This window comes from Siphateles boraxobius, unplaced genomic scaffold (genome assembly GCF_051911475.1).
Source record: "Siphateles boraxobius isolate OS27281-9 unplaced genomic scaffold, OSU_SipBor_1 321, whole genome shotgun sequence".
Classification (NCBI taxonomy): Eukaryota; Metazoa; Chordata; class Actinopteri; order Cypriniformes; family Leuciscidae; genus Siphateles; species Siphateles boraxobius.
Window position 1 is genome coordinate 7,501 of NW_027508944.1, and position 2,500 is coordinate 10,000.

Genomic DNA, 2,500 nt, shown 5'->3' on the forward strand with positions numbered 1-2,500 from the left:
AAAACTAAGAACAACTTTTGAAAAAACTCAAGCTCTTTCATGCTTTCTGAAGAATCTCAGAGACTTTTTAAGGCTTTTTGAAGAAGCTCAGGGACTCTTTTTTTTTTTTCTTAAAAAAGCTTACAACACCTAGTATTCCCATGCGGCCTCCCATCCAAGTACTAACCAGGCCTTATTTAAAAGCTTAGACCATTAGTGAAGAAGACTAAGAAGAACTTTTGAAAAAACTCAAACTCTTTCATGCTTTCTGAAGAATCTCAGAGACTTTTTAAGGCTTTTTGAAGCTCAGGCACTCTTTTTTTTTTTTTTTTTTTTTTTAAAAGCTTACAGCACCTGGTATTCCCAGGCGGTCTCCCATCCAAGTACTAACCAGGCCCGACCCTGCTTAGCTTCCGAGATCAGACGAGATCGGGCGTGCCCAAGGTGGTATGGCCGTAAGCTAAAACTGCTGCCAAAATTGGGCTATTTAAAAGGTTAGACCATTAGTGAAGAAAACTAAGAACAACTTTTGAAAAAACTCAAGCTCTTTCATGCTTTCTGAAGAATCTCAGAGACTTTTTAAGGCTTTTTGAAGAAGCTCAGGGACTCTTTTTTTTTTTTCTTAAAAAAGCTTACAACACCTAGTATTCCCATGCGGCCTCCCATCCAAGTACTAACCAGGCCTTATTTAAAAGCTTAGACCATTAGTGAAGAAGACTAAGAAGAACTTTTGAAAAAACTCAAACTCTTTCATGCTTTCTGAAGAATCTCAGAGACTTTTTAAGGCTTTTTGAAGCTCAGGCACTCTTTTTTTTTTTTTTAAAAGCTTACAGCACCTGGTATTCCCAGGCGGTCTCCCATCCAAGTACTAACCAGGCCCGACCCTGCTTAGCTTCCGAGATCAGACGAGATCGGGCGTGCCCAAGGTGGTATGGCCGTAAGCTAAAACTGCTGCCAAAATTGGGCTATTTAAAAGGTTAGACCATTAGTGAAGAAAACTAAGAACAACTTTTGAAAAAACTCAAACTCTTTCATGCTTTCTGAAGAATCTCAGAGACTTTTTAAGGCTTTTTGAAGCTCAGGCACTCTTTTTTTTTTTTTAAAAGCTTACAGCACCTGGTATTCCCAGGCGGTCTCCCATCCAAGTACTAACCAGGCCCGACCCTGCTTAGCTTCCGAGATCAGACGAGATCGGGCGTGCCCAAGGTGGTATGGCCGTAAGCGAAAACTGCTGCCAAAATTGGGCTATTTAAAAGGTTAGACCATTAGTGAAGAAAACTAAGAACAACTTTTGAAAAAACTCAAGCTCTTTCATGCTTTCTGAAGAATCTCAGAGACTTTTTAAGGCTTTTTGAAGAAGCTCAGGGACTCTTTTTTTTTTTTCTTAAAAAAGCTTACAACACCTAGTATTCCCATGCGGCCTCCCATCCAAGTACTAACCAGGCCTTATTTAAAAGCTTAGACCATTAGTGAAGAAGACTAAGAAGAACTTTTGAAAAAACTCAAACTCTTTCATGCTTTCTGAAGAATCTCAGAGACTTTTTAAGGCTTTTTGAAGCTCAGGCACTCTTTTTTTTTTTTTTTTTTTTTTAAAAGCTTACAGCACCTGGTATTCCCAGGCGGTCTCCCATCCAAGTACTAACCAGGCCCGACCCTGCTTAGCTTCCGAGATCAGACGAGATCGGGCGTGCCCAAGGTGGTATGGCCGTAAGCTAAAACTGCTGCCAAAATTGGGCTATTTAAAAGGTTAGACCATTAGTGAAGAAAACTAAGAACAACTTTTGAAAAAACTCAAGCTCTTTCATGCTTTCTGAAGAATCTCAGAGACTTTTTAAGGCTTTTTGAAGAAGCTCAGGGACTCTTTTTTTTTTTTCTTAAAAAAGCTTACAACACCTAGTATTCCCATGCGGCCTCCCATCCAAGTACTAACCAGGCCTTATTTAAAAGCTTAGACCATTAGTGAAGAAGACTAAGAAGAACTTTTGAAAAAACTCAAACTCTTTCATGCTTTCTGAAGAATCTCAGAGACTTTTTAAGGCTTTTTGAAGCTCAGGCACTCTTTTTTTTTTTTTTAAAAGCTTACAGCACCTGGTATTCCCAGGCGGTCTCCCATCCAAGTACTAACCAGGCCCGACCCTGCTTAGCTTCCGAGATCAGACGAGATCGGGCGTGCCCAAGGTGGTATGGCCGTAAGCTAAAACTGCTGCCAAAATTGGGCTATTTAAAAGGTTAGACCATTAGTGAAGAAAACTAAGAACAACTTTTGAAAAAACTCAAACTCTTTCATGCTTTCTGAAGAATCTCAGAGACTTTTTAAGGCTTTTTGAAGCTCAGGCACTCTTTTTTTTTTTTTTAAAAGCTTACAGCACCGGGTATTCCCAGGCGGTCTCCCATCCAAGTACTAACCAGGCCCGACCCTGCTTAGCTTCCGAGATCAGACGAGATCGGGCGTGCCCAAGGTGGTATGGCCGTAAGCGAAAACTGCTGCCAAAATTGGGCTATTTAAAAGGTTAGACCATTA

The 2,500-nt window shown here is 40.5% G+C and overlaps 6 non-coding genes across 6 annotated transcripts; all 6 read right to left on the bottom strand.

The window, feature by feature from the left end:
• Positions 1 to 321: 321 nt before the first annotated feature.
• LOC143700977 (5S ribosomal RNA) lies at positions 322 to 440 on the bottom strand. Its single transcript, XR_013189702.1, has one exon. It is a non-coding gene; the product is annotated as a 5S ribosomal RNA (ribosomal RNA).
• A 363-nt stretch (positions 441 to 803) lies between these two features.
• Positions 804 to 922, bottom strand: LOC143700978 (5S ribosomal RNA). Its single transcript, XR_013189703.1, has one exon. It is a non-coding gene; the product is annotated as a 5S ribosomal RNA (ribosomal RNA).
• A 161-nt stretch (positions 923 to 1,083) lies between these two features.
• Positions 1,084 to 1,202, bottom strand: LOC143700979 (5S ribosomal RNA). The gene has a single exon (XR_013189704.1). It is a non-coding gene; the product is annotated as a 5S ribosomal RNA (ribosomal RNA).
• Positions 1,203 to 1,573: 371 nt separating this feature from the next.
• LOC143700980 (5S ribosomal RNA) lies at positions 1,574 to 1,692 on the bottom strand. The gene has a single exon (XR_013189705.1). It is a non-coding gene; the product is annotated as a 5S ribosomal RNA (ribosomal RNA).
• Positions 1,693 to 2,055: 363 nt separating this feature from the next.
• Positions 2,056 to 2,174, bottom strand: LOC143700981 (5S ribosomal RNA). Its single transcript, XR_013189706.1, has one exon. It is a non-coding gene; the product is annotated as a 5S ribosomal RNA (ribosomal RNA).
• A 162-nt stretch (positions 2,175 to 2,336) lies between these two features.
• LOC143701279 (5S ribosomal RNA) lies at positions 2,337 to 2,455 on the bottom strand. The gene has a single exon (XR_013189997.1). It is a non-coding gene; the product is annotated as a 5S ribosomal RNA (ribosomal RNA).
• Positions 2,456 to 2,500: the final 45 nt, after the last annotated feature.